This window comes from Pinus tabuliformis, chromosome 7, assembly GCF_031772625.1.
Source record: "Pinus tabuliformis cultivar Carrire ecotype Pingquan chromosome 7, CPIR1, whole genome shotgun sequence".
In the NCBI taxonomy this organism is placed as follows: domain Eukaryota; kingdom Viridiplantae; phylum Streptophyta; class Pinopsida; order Pinales; family Pinaceae; genus Pinus; species Pinus tabuliformis.
In genome coordinates, this window is record NC_142293.1 from 953099456 (window position 1) to 953113144 (window position 13689).

Consider the following 13689-nt stretch of genomic DNA (forward strand, 5'->3'; position numbering starts at 1 on the left):
TGAGATTAGTGCATTGGGTGATTTATGCTTTGTTGGAGGTGAAGAAGGGATTCCTTTGCTGGGAGGTAGATGCTGGATCGGGACTCACTTGGTTGTATCTCCTCTTGGACTTTCTTATTATATCAATAAAACTATTTGAGTTTCTTCTATATGTTGTGTATCAATGATGCTTTGTTATACTTGCATGTTTAGCTTAAATCTGATCCTAAGCTTTTTATGAATGTAAATCTATGTCTTTGTGTAGTTTTCCTCTTCTGTGATCTTGCAGGAACTTGGTGAAGCTGGACAAGTAAGAGAGCAGGCATCGGGAAGCAAACAAAGAGGAGAGCGATTGGATCAACAAACTAGTGCAAGACACAGGTTAGTTACATCCTTCCTCTTCGTTTACATTTCATAAAGAAGAATACGAAAGTAGTTTTCCTTGTTTGTTGCTAAGGCACTGTCACACCTTAGAGTGGGATAGGGGCGTTCTGAATAGATACTTTTCCCAACAACAAATTGGCGACTCTGCTGGGGATCGTGTCTAGTTAGTTTATTTGTGTTTCTATTGTTCATCTCATAAACTCAGGAGTGGCGAATCGAACTGCATTTACCATTTACAAATGCAAAGTAGAGATCTGCTACTCTAGTCCATTCACTGGGCCTATTTATGATCTAAACAATTGATTCAAAAATGCTCTAATTGCCCTTTGTGATAGCTCTTAGTCCTCCTTTAAATCATCCCTCTGATTGTACCTTACTGATAGCTTTTATCCGGCCAAAAACCATAGATTAAACTGCAAACCGTGACCCAGAACCCAGAAGAAATTCTCGTTTCTGCTTCAGCGCAGGCTCTGTGAAGAGACTCTGCATTTCAATGCAGGTCCCGAGAGGGCTACCTGCGCTGCAATTCAGTTTCTCTGTGTAGCAGGTGCGTTGATCAGCCTAGCCCTGCCTAGCTGAGGTTCTTTGCTCACTTTTTCCAGTTTTGCCTCTGATTTTTGCAGCCTGTTATCAGTGTGTGTACCTATCTGAAAACCCCTTTTCTTTGCCTTAATTCCGCCTCAGTTGTATAAAAGAAACTGTATTTGTTTTTGTGTATTTGTTACGTCATTTACAGTTTCCCATTGCAAAAGTAAACTGATCATACTGTCGCCCTTAGATATAGACCTGTCGTAAGTGTCGTTTTGATCTTAGGAGTAAGTTGGTTTGCTGATTGACAGTTGATTACGCTTTTACTTTTGTCTTTGGTTTGAATTTGTGAATTTCTAGTGTCGAAACAAGTATTTACTTCAAAATCATAAAGTGTCGTAATCTTATCTACCTTTTTGATTTCGAAAAGAAGCTTGTTTATGTTTTTCACTTGAAATCGAATTCAAATTTGTACAACAACTTTCTTTTTAGGCATCAATATTAAGAAAGTGAAAAAAAAATACATGCACAAGTGCATTTGCATTTTGACAGTTTGTATGGCTTGATTTAGGAAAAGTGCATTTACAGTGTGCTCTTTGCTCTTTGAGAAAAGATTGTGTCTTTCTTTTCCCCTTGTAGCTAGGATTTTCATTGTTGAAAAGAAATAAAAGCTTGCTTATCATCTTTAGACTGCATTTAGGAATTACATCTACATCTCGTGGTGATCCAAAAAGGCAAACTTCTAAGAAAGATCAACCTAAAATAAATTGAATGAACTTAACAACGCTTTGTAACTTAACGCACAACATAGAGGTCTAGGCTAGAGACGTGTTCCAGCGTCGTAAAGCCTGGTAACTGTTGTCCTCACTGTTGGTTGGGTGATTCCTCCACTGTGAGACGATAAGTGCCAGTACGGATTGTGCTCCCACGTACCGTCGAGTATATATTGGGAGACCCCTATAGGCATAAAACCTTTATCCATAGGAAGCCGTGTCGACCGCCCTACTAATCGCAATGCACTGAACACAGCATTCGGGAAGATTGACCGCCTGTACCCTAAAAAGTATTTTGCGGTTTTGCGATTGGTTTGGCACACCCTCTACCTAGATCTCCAAAGCAGTCCCTTTCGTTCCTTTTCGGACTCCTTAATAGAAAAGGTCCATCTGAGCACTTGTCACTTCAGGCTCATTAAAAATCGAAGGAGACTAGAGTCATCTTTTGTTTTTTCTCGGCTCTTTAAAACTGAAAAACAAAGTTGTGTCAAAGCATCGTTAAAATTTATTTTAAACGGAATATTCATACCCTTTTTCCTGCGTTGATCTTTAGGTTGAGAAAATGGAGCCTACCAACCAAGGAATTCCCCTTGGTGGAAATCCTAGTCCCTTCTCCTCTTGGGGAGATGTTGGTGCGCCCCATATGGCCACATTGTTGCTTCCAGGACTGACGATTGGCTTGCCAGTCTGGCTCTTCTCAACCAATGTCGTTCAGAACACCACTATTCCTAAACAGTCGAATCAGTAGTTAGACGAGTCCAGAGTTTCCCATCAACCTTCTACTTCCTCTAATTCTTCCTCTCTCCCTTCCTCTTCGCTTGACGGGACTCGTAAAGCTAAAAACCAAGTTCCTAAGGAGAAGAAGGAAAAGAAGAAGAAAGAGAAAAAGAAGAAGGAGCCAAAGGCAAATAAGGGAAAACAAGTGTCGTCTAAAGAAAATCCACACACAGCACCGACTAGGCCTAAATCGCCATGTGTCATTTGCAAGGGAGACCAGTTTCACAGAGATTGTCCTTGCATCCCTCAGATACTAAGGGACCGGTCTCCCCGTTTGCACAATCCGGTGTTGTCAACCTCTGATGGCCATGTTGAAAGCACACCGTCAACTAGCGAAAGTGAAGTCCCAAGACAAAAAGGGAGAGCTAGACCTCCCTGTAGACTGTGCGAAGGCGACCATGCCCTCCACCGTTGTCCCTTCTTAGACGAAGCTAAAAGAGTTTTGGATGATCGTCCGGTTTCACCGTTACGACTTCCTCCTGGATATAAAAAACTCTTACCGAGTCCTTCGTTAGTTGAGAATCCAACTGGCTTGCTCAAGTGGTCGGCTGAAGCGCCTGTCATTGAAGATGAACCTACTGAATCCATACCCGACGAAATTCAAAAGGTCGAGGCGGCAGTTGACCCGGTTTTGCCTTCAGAGGTTTTATCTTCGAATGATACAGTCACTAAAGAGGATAAGGATGACACCGTCCAAATTCTCTTCATCAACACAGACTCCGACGAACACGGGGGCAATCCACCCATTCCTTTATCGTAGGAAGGAAGTTCATCAGAGCCATACCCGGCCGTCTACTCGGTCCCACCTCCAAGCAACCTAGTTGTATCCTTCGACTGGAACCAACTAGGCAGATCCCGTTTGCCAGCAAGCATACCATTCAGAATTATCGTCCAAATATATAGAATGGTCATGGCTGGTACCATCATAGATGAGGGGGCATCTGTGAGTATCCTTTCCTCTATTGCTTGGAAAGCGCTTGGTTCGCCATCGCTATTGCCTGAAATGAGAAATCTGACAGGCTTTGATAAAGGAACCAGTCGACCTTTAGGGATCCTCCCCAATGTGCCCATAACATTAAAAGGGAAGACCGTTCAAATGAACGTGATGGTCATTCAAGGACCCTTGGATTATAACCTACTCCTTGGACAAGACTATATTTATTGCATGGGAGCCATCGTCTCCTCACTCTTTAGAGTAATGTGTTTTCCGCACGAAGGAAGAGTGGTCAAGCTCGTAGACCAGCTTTCGTTTCCTAGATCACGCATCGCAGATAGTCATATACCATCCCTAAATGGTCTCTTCATGCAAGAAATATCTCAAGTCCCAGCCCGTCCTCCCGATGAGTGCGAGTGATTCGGAAGGATATGACTGAAACCCAGGGGGCATGCGTCTTGGTCTGCTTCGGCAGGAAAACTTCAAGTATAGGGTAGGTTTCCGCGGGAGAATATGACTAGTCTGTACCCCGCCCATGCTGGAAGAGGGTTATTCTAGAATAATATTCTTTTGTCAAAGTTATGTAAGTTGGGTCGGCGCCGCTTACGTTTGTTTATCTCAGTAAACATCGTCGAAGAAGTGTTTTGTTTGCACCGCAAATAAAACAGCCTTTGAATAACCTGAAAGAGGTAGGCCTTTCCTGATAGAACAAATGTTTTGTCTGCAAATTGAGGGGTAACCTTGAAATCGTACTTTATACCTGGGGGCATGCAAACCTTTTGGAGTGCAAGCAAGGGGCGGCTATTTATTTTTTAAATTTTTAGGTCCTCCCTTTAAACCTGTAGGCTAACCCTTTAAACTCGTAGGATTAGTCGTCACCAAACTTGCATAAAGAAAGGATGCGGGGAAAAGCTTTGTAAGGTGCAAGCTCCATAAAAAATGGCATCTTCAATGAGACATTCTTATCATATGACTGGATTAATCGAGCAGTTTTAGCACATAGTTCATGCTCGTTAAAAAATAAACATAAGACCGAGCAAGTGTTTCAATCCGCGTTTAAGCTCGTTAAAAAATGAACTATCCTCCTGTAAATAACCATCGTGAATGTAACATCATCAGCCATTAAAGCCTTGGTCGTGTTTGCACCGTCACCTCCACTTTTCCATTGTTCAATCATTCACCTCCATTTGATTGTTTACCCATTTTGAGGAACAGCTGCGAAGAGTGATTTCACTAGCCATCCTCATGACGCTGCCTGTTAGCTACCTATACCAATAGGTTTCATATTTCATGATTGGCAAATAAAGTTCCAAATATGCTCTGCTTTGGTGATGCAAAGATCCCATATTTCCAAGAAAAGACAATGTGTGTACATAGCTTGATGTTGACTCAATTTTGGTGGATGGTCCAACAGCCTAATCTGGATCATGCCATGTTTCAATTTTTTGTTGTAGAATAGAGAAAGAAGTCTGTCCAAACTGTTTAATCTTGGCAAACCAGTAGTTAGGTAGAGAATTAAGGTTCCCAACTGCTTAATCTGGGACCTTGGAAGCAATAAGGGTAGTTCTAGATAGAAAATGAAAAGAAAAATCCAAAAAAAAAAGAAAAGGCACATGAGGGTCTGCAAGTCTAAGTGCACCCTCCATGAAGAAACAAAAAATGCTAGGCAAGTAGATGGGTAGGCAGTTGGGGTTGCAGAAATATCATTCCTTTCAAACTGAGTTCTGCTGGTCTAACATGAAAGAAACATTAAGGCATAGAGAAGCTTCTCTTCTCCATCATGTTGCAGCAAAGCAAAGGAACATGTCTAACTTCCTGTTTCCCCCCTTCACATTCATTACTAACATCCCTTCACCAGTTGTGTTCATGAAAGAATTCAAGGTATTATGTTGGTTCTTATTCCTTTAAAAGCCACATTTCTTGTCTAAAATTCTTTTCATTTTGATCTACTCCCTAAGCTAAGTTGTTTTCATATAAACTTAGTGATATCACTCCTCATTCACCTTTTTCCACTTATATTAACCCCTAACTTCTTATTATCTAAATCCCCTATGTTCCCCTTTTTCCTACTATTCTAAACACTATGGTGTATAAACCCCAAGCATTCTATAAATATCCCTTCCCCCTCGGCATTATAGCCATATGTTCACAGTCAGGGATTAAATTGAGATCTGGTCAGTTTAAGAACCCAAACCCTACCCCTCTTTCCCCTTCAGAAGTCATTTAAACCATTTAACCCTTCATTTGCAAAAGAACCTTGTAAAGAACCCCATTTCCACCCATAACCCGCTTTATTGGCAAAAATACATCAAAACCCACTTTTCAGCTTTATCCAAAGTTTGGCACAAATGCGCATATTTTCATAAAAATACATTGGAAAACCCATATTATCCGCCGAAGTCCTAAGTCCCGCCGGACACACATTTCAAAGACAAAAATTATTTTATTCCCGGCCCCCTTCCGTATCGTCCTAGCGCCTTAGCGATCCGTCGACCGTCGGATCTGGCTCTTTTCATCCGACGGCCCACATGCATATCGGGTCGGGCCCGACGTCCGTAAGATAGCACCCGAGAAACTGTCAGAGGGTGACGTCAGGCCTCTGCCATGCGTCGCCCCCACAACTTCTCGGGTCGCCCTCTGACAAAACAACTTCCGTATCGAGGGCGGTCCGAGAAAATCCACTTACCGCTTCTGGTTTTGTGTGAACCCGCCATCCCAACGTCATTACCACGTCAGGCCCACGTCATTGCTACATCGCTATCGCGTCAGCACCCCTGTCCGCCACTGCTCCGACCTGTCCGCCACCTCATCATCCCCGTGGACCACTCACAGGCCGCCACGTCACTCGATGACGTCATGCTGACGTCATCCGACCCTAACCCCACCTGATGACGTCATGCTGACGTCATCCAAAAAAAGCGCCAAAATCCCAAAAGTCCATATTTTTGTCGAAAAACGCGGTTTTTCTCACTTTTTGCAAAAACAAGAACTATTCTTCTCTACATGCAAATTACGTTCATTCGTTGCCAACCTGCAGAAATCGACCTAGAGACCGCCGGCGCTTCCATCCCACCTGCACTTGTAGCCATTGCTGACAGTTTACCAGGTATTTATCCACAACATTCCTCTGCGCCTGGTTTTATCCTTCATTGTCCAAAAATAGCTTAAGAGAGTAAGAAAACACTGAATTTACCAGTAAATCCCCGGTGGTTGGCCTTCATTTTCAACCGTTGAATCGAAATTCACCTGCAGAGCCTTGTTTGTCCGAGTTTTCACCAAACCTGAAGTCTGTCCGCGCATTTGTGGACTTAGATCCCGAAACTATAATAATTCACCATGGAGACACTTGAATCAGTCCTGATATTAGTCCTATCAGTCCTCTGTGCAGTATTTCAATTGCTGTTATTACAATTTACCCTCTGTTCCTTTGCAATCTACCTCTCTGCTTTAAAGATACCCCTCTGTGCTGCTCTGTTCAGTAAAACCACTTCACATACTAATCAGAGGCCTTATTAGCCATGGAAGCACCAATTGCATTGAATATTCAGCCTTTGAATGCCCCACAGAGAGAGTTAGAATGGAAAGCTCTAGGTGACAAAGATTATCAGATGATAGACTCATTTCCAATGAATGCTAAATTTAATATCCATATGCTGAATGAGTTGAAGGCTCAACACCTTAGTGGAGCTGATATATTAAGAATTTGGGACTCCAATTTGCCTATTTTTAACCTTCCTCAAGTCAATTCACTTCCAGACTTGATCCATAGATGTTGTGAATGCTATGATCCATGTCAGAGAGCTATTCTCAGTCCCACAGGCTCAGTCTTGTTTCATATTACCCCTGAGGCCATAAATGAGATGCTACACTTTCATTCTGCAAGACCATTGACTCCTCTCTCCATGTTAGACTTGTTAAAGAAGGGGGGCAACCTGTCCAGTGCCCAGATCATCAAAATCAATCAGTTATTCATACAGCCAGGCTCTGAAACTATGAGAACGCCTCCTATTGGAAATCCATACCTCAATGACTTGGGCAAAATGCTTGTAGATTTGATCAGCTATGTCTTGGGCTACAAGGGAACTGAGGATGTTGATGACACCGTTATGGCTATGCTGTCCATATTTTCTCCTGGAAAGCCTCCTGCTGTGCATTATGATTATGCTACATATATTGCAAACAAGATTCATGAGCAACTGATGAATCTAGAAAGGGAGAAGGTGTTTAGATACACCTCATACATATATCATTTGTTCTTATTCTATCAACCTGACAGTTTCCCTGTTCCTCTCAAGAAAATTGATGCCCAAGGGAACCCAAGGTCAGTTGTGTTTTGGACTTCAGTTTTCCATCATACCTCTTGCTCACCATACACATACTGTGAATTCATAGACCTTTTCATTCATCCTGCTTTGACCTTGCTATATGGTGTTCCTCCTCCAAGATTGACCGATGAAATGCAAAGAATTCTCCATCTCTCTAAGACCTACAGCATTGGTGATTGGTACTTTTACCAACACCACATAGTAATCAGAGTTTATGGCTGTGAGCTGGACCCTTACAGGCTGCCAAGATATGTCCCCATGAGACTATTTGCCTTGGAATACTTCAGGCAGTTTGGAAATGCAGATCAGATCCATTTCCATAGTAAGAACAAGAAAGTGCAATTGAAGGTCAGGAACCAACTAGGCCCTTTTCTTTACAACATAAGGGAGGAGGGATGGAAGGAAGCAGATGGCATGCTAGAGGCCCTCCGATTAGAAACTAGTTTCAAATGGATACCTTATGACCCTAATCATTTCATTTCTCTCAGAAGGATAAAACATAAATTGGGTGGCTATGCTCACATTAAATTGCCTCATATTGAGAAATATGCCAATCTACTAACTTGGAAAGAGGGCACCCTAGAAGAGCCGATCACTAGAGAGCAAATGCTACAAAGAGAAGCAAAAAATATTGAGAAGGAGGCTGACTTGGAAACTTGTGGACAGGTTTCCTCTTCATATCAAAGGCAACTAGGAGCAGCTGCCTCATCTTCCACAGCACATCAGCAAGCAGTCAGAACTACTCATCAAACTTCCAGCAAAGGCAAAGAGAAACAGATGGAGCCAGAACAGCCACCTCATGAAGAGGTACAGCAGCAAGAAGAACAGCAAAAAGAGGGGCAGCAAACACAACAGCAAGAACAAACATTAGAGGCCCCAATATCCATAGGGCAGCAAGCACAAGAAAATGTGCCTCCTAGGCAAGAAAAGATAGTGGAGGCCTCAGTGCTACAAACTCCACAACAAGAAGAAAAGGGGAAGAAGAGGGATAGAGAGCTGGAGACTCCCCTCACCACATCCACAAGTCAAGGGCAGAAAATGCATAGAATGAATCCCCTCTCTGAGGAGGAAATGCCTATTGGACAGTCTTTGGGCATGGGCCCACCAAGCATGGAAGCATCAGCAAGTTCCTTTCATCGAGAACATGAAAGGACAGTTGGAGGAGAAGTCAGCTCCTCAAGCCACCAAATGGGAGCTGAAATAGGGATCAAACAACAGTTTATTGAGATTAAGAAGAGGAATGAGCCCCTCAAGGTGCAGCTCTACAATCATTTGTTAAAGATGGCTCCCACTAACCAACAGAGACTAATGTCTGCATATGATGTACAAGAGGGCAAAATGATCATGAGCCACTTTATGCCAACCATGTTGCAGCCACAGTCAGCTGCAGACTACTTAAGGACCAATCTTGAGGTCCTTGCAAAAGACATCCACCCAATGGATCAAATTGAATTGCATAAACAAACGGGTGAGATGGTGTATGCCACCTTGGCAGACAAAACATTAGTGAACTACAGGCTAGAAAATAGCCTAAATAACACAGCTGCCCAACTTGAGTTGGAGAAAGCTTCCTCTCAGGCAAAAGACAACCGAATCAAAGCGTTGGAGGACATCATTATAGAGCTTGGGCATGATCCCAAGGACATCAAGGTTGTACACGCACTGTTGAAATTGAGGGATGCAGATATGGCAGCATTGAGGAAAATGATTAGGATCCCAGCAACCATTCACCCACAAACAGAAGAGGTTGCCCAGCTGAGACACGACCAAGATGCAGCAGCTATGCTGGTGTCATTATACAAACAGCTGATTCAGACACAAGAAAAATTGGGAGAATCAGAGGCTGCACTGCAAGCAGCCCTACAACAGAGGGAAGTAGGCCAAACATCACAGCCCCCTCCAGAAATAATCAATCTGGAGGAACCTCCTCGGATTACTACTCCTCCTACTGAACAGACAGCACCATCTACATCAGCACCAGCACCAACAACAGAGCAGGCTCCAAGCCTGGATATGCAGAAGCTCAAGAATGAAATTCAGGCCTTAGAGGCTCAGATGGCAGAGCTAAATGAAGCCAGGGAAAATTTGGCTAAGCTACATGAAAAGTATGACAAATCCAAACAGACTGTAGCTGAGAAAGGAAGAGAGATAATGGCTCTCAAAGAGAAGATAAAGGAGCTAGAGAAGGAGCTCACCCTCGACAAAGTGACAGCTGAGCTCAAGACAGTCTTATGGGCCAACATTGGCCAATCAATCACCGATCAATGGCAGTATATTGAGACCATTCATGAGCAAATGGAGCTCATAGGAAAGGCACACAGGGAAATCCAGAGAGCAAGAGCATCTCTAGGCAATATGCCTGAGGTTGCCAATAGAATGATTAATGTGCTCAATAACAGAACGAGCCCTCAGCTGGCAGCAATGGGAATTCCCAACAGGACTGAAACCATTTTGCTTATAAAGAGGGTCCTTACACTAAGAAGCCTGGTACAAACACTGGAAAGAAGAAGCCAGGACATGCAGACAGAAGTAAACAGGTTCATGGACAAGTTTACAACACTACAAGGCAGAGGTCTTCCTGGTTTACTGAACAATGCAGGGAGGCTACTTTCACATGAAAACTATACTAAGAGGGTCAACACATTTGCTACAAATCAGATCACTGAAAGGCCAAGTACTTCAGAAGAAACAGGGCTAGCATCTGGGCAAAGTCTCTACAACAGGGTAGAGAATTTATTTTTTATTATGAATGAGATCAGGCATTTGTTTGAAGTGCCTCCAAACTTCTACAAATATACAGAGGCAGATGAGACCTTAGATGCAATTTTGAGACATCAATTGCCCACATAGGAATGGTGGACCAAAATGATACAATTAATATTATAAACAAGAGCCACTCACCAGATTTTTTCATCAAAAAACATGAAGTATCACGTACAAGAAAATTTGATGCATTCAATATTTTGAAAGGAATGAGCTGGGCCAACTCAGCAAACCTACTCGGCCACCAAGGCAGTACTGACAGTCACATATGACAGGGCCGAGAAATCTACAGGATGACGAAGACATGAAGACACATCATTCAGCATTTATAACAGAACGCTCAACCGACTCAGTGGCCTCCAAAGGTCAAAAAGTCTTCTGACAGAATTAAAGAGCATTTAATTTGTATTCAAAGCAGTAATAACTTCCTTATCTGCTATTCTGTAAAGTTGGTAAACGTATTTATTTCTCAAGTGACTCAACGGTTCAGATATTTTGTATGACCGATTGTATATATTCCCCTTCGCATAAGCTTGCAGGGGTTGTTGTTGATTTCTCTTCTAGAGTTCTTATGCTGTAAACTTTCAGAGTTTAATACAAAGGCTGATGGAATTTCCAAAGTTTGTGTTGTCTGAGGCGTTGTAATGCGATTGTTGAGCGCTACAGGGTTCCTGCGTGTTTTCATGGCTCAATAAGTTTCCTTTAAACTTTCGTTATGTTCTTTTTACTATTTCTTCATAACCCATCCATGTTCTGTATTTCACAGTTAATGGCAGAGAAAAAGACTAATTCTAGGATTTATTCATAGAATACCCTGAATTCAATCTATGCTATTATAAATGTTTTCTTCAGTTATGGTTATAAAGGTGTAATTCTTAATTGCTGCACCTCTAGCTGCACCTCTACACCATATCTTTCACAGTGATTATTGTTTAGGAATTCAAGTATGCTCCTTCACAATATGTCTCTTTCTCATACCGCAGCTTAGTGGAAAATTATTAATTGCTTTTCACTGGTTAAACACACTTCATCATCATAATTTCATGTTTGTTTCATGAGATATTCAAATGGCCCTGTAGTCTCAGCAATCCCAATTTACCTCTCAATCAACCTGTAGCCACAGACTCCATTGCCCAATGGACTAATACTGTCTAAACATCTCCACCTTAAGTACTGAGAGACATCCTTCAACCAAAACATAAAACCAAAACCTGAACTCATAACTAGCCTAAAATTTTCACAAAAAAGAGACAAACCTTAAAGAGAGAGCCCTCTCTGATTACAGTTGGGCTAGAAACTGTAATCCAAAGATTGGTTAGTGGTTACCCCGGCCGTATTCCCTTGGGAGTCAAAGGGAAAAACCTGGGTGTTAACATAATTGGCGACTCCGCTGGGGAGAGCATATCTTTCAACTGTTGTCTGTCTTTAGACAGTGGTCCTAAAACAGCTTGAGCAGTCCCTTGAAATAGTTCTAAAAAATATCCTAAAAATACCAAAAAGAAGTTCAGAAGCTGGCTCCCAAAAGGAAGACTAGGCACACAAGGTCAAATCCTGACCCAAGTCCTCCTCCTGTTTTTGAAAACCCCAATTTGATCCATAAAACTCATAAGAGCCAAAAGGGACCAGAGCAATCTCCTGAATCTAGCCCTGAGGCAGTTCAGCATACCTTTATTCCCACCCCTTCTAAGCCAACCTTTCACCTCCATACAACTCATTCCTCCCCTTCTTCATCATCCACTTCACAAAACATATTGTCAACACCTAATACACAAACTGCTATTGTTGTCCCTGTTGTTCCAGTTGTCCCACCAAACATGGCAAATCGTTATGCTCCCCTCCAGCTGCCTAACAATCCTGGGGCCATGCCTCAGGATTACCAAGGAAAAATAACCTACTTTGATGGAACCAGTACATACACTACCTTACAACATACTAAGAAAATGCAAGACTACTTTGAAAACTATGAGATAGATGATGATGATGTAAGGATGAAAATTTTTGTACAAAGTCTGACAAGAGAAGTGAGAACATGGTTCAGAGCACTGGCTGCAAATTCTATAGCTACTTCAGGTGCCCCTTATCAGTCCTTCCTAAATAGATGGGAAAAGAAAAAGGACCCTCTGCACATTCTATCTGAATATGACACCATAAGGAGGGGTCCACAAGAAACTGTTTCAGACTATTGCACTAGGTTCAATTCTGTCTATAGTGCTATTCCTCAAAACCATAGGCCTCCACCTGATCTAGCATTAATTAAGTTCCCTGATGGATTTGATGTTGATATGGAATATCAATTGAGAGAAAGAGCCCCTGCTACTTTGGCAGACATGCAAGACATAGCAGTAAGTGTAGAGGCAAATCTGATTGCCAAGAGAAATAGGGCAAGAACTGAAAGAAGAACTACCTTTAAAGAAGAACCCTCAGCATTTGAGCAGAAGTTGGATGTAATCATCAAAGGTATGGATAGACTTGGGGATAGAGTGGAAACCATAGAAAGAAAGTCATCATGGGAAGGGCAAACAAGCAATGTGAGAAACCAAAACTTTAGAAAGACTCAAAATCCCAATGTTGGAAGGACTGATCCTGACCAACATGTCAGACCCCCTTTCCAAGAGAATTATGATGAGGCTTCCACATTTGGTGAACCCAATGAAGACCCTCACATTAATCTGATGGGTCTGGATGGTGAAAATCAAGTCTTTTTAACACAAGAAGATCATGAGGATGATGATATCAAGCAATTCCAAACCAAATCAGGTGAGTCATTTGACTTCAAACAAGGATATGATACAGCTGTTTATGAAGTTCACAAGCAATATAGATTGAGGAGTAGAACAATAAATGTGACACAGCCTGACAAAACAAAGGACACCCCACAGCCTAAGAAAGCTATTGACACAGAGCCAAGTGACCAAACTGGTCCAAGTACAAATGAGGTAACAGTTGAGGAAATAACTGAAACATTTCCCTCAAATCAACAACCAGTGGATACAACACCTTTCCAACATACGCCAAGCAACATTTCTCAAAAGACAAGTAAAAAGGACAAGCCTCAACATCAAAAAGAGAATCAGGAGGAAGCCATTAAGGATTTCATTGATAAGGAAAAGATCATTAACCAGAACACTAAGACCCAACCTGAAAAACCTTTTGATTTGGAAGCTGAAATTGGAAAATTGAAAATAGCCATTCCTCTCTCAGAGTTGGCCAAACATGACATCTATAA